The following is a 360-nucleotide window of genomic DNA, read 5'->3' as shown; positions in this document are numbered from 1 at the left end:
TGCCTGCCAGTGGGGGATGGGACTGCGGCTGCTGGCCGCCTCCACTGGTCAGCACAGTTAGCGTCTGTTATTGCAATTCTATCCTAAGACGCAATTAGAAGGCCTCGCTCCGGAGCGCAAGGCTCCCGCTGGGCTCTCCTCCGACGTGAAGGGCGGAGATGGGGTGGGAGCGGCCGCCGAGTGGCAGGTTTGCAGGGACTGGTCTCCCTGGAGAGAAGCCCGGGGCCCCTTGGAGGAAGGAGCCGGGACCACGTGACGCGGGTGGGGAGCGGTGCTGTGCTGACGTGGAAGTCTGCCCCCAGGGCCGGAGGCAGGACGACGGAGGGGGGCCAGGCCCCTCTCACCCACCCTGGGCCCCCG

The sequence above is a fragment of the Myotis brandtii genome, unplaced genomic scaffold (assembly GCF_000412655.1).
Source record: "Myotis brandtii unplaced genomic scaffold, ASM41265v1 scaffold786, whole genome shotgun sequence".
NCBI lineage: Eukaryota > Metazoa > Chordata > Mammalia > Chiroptera > Vespertilionidae > Myotis > Myotis brandtii.
This window is presented reverse-complemented; position numbering follows the sequence as displayed.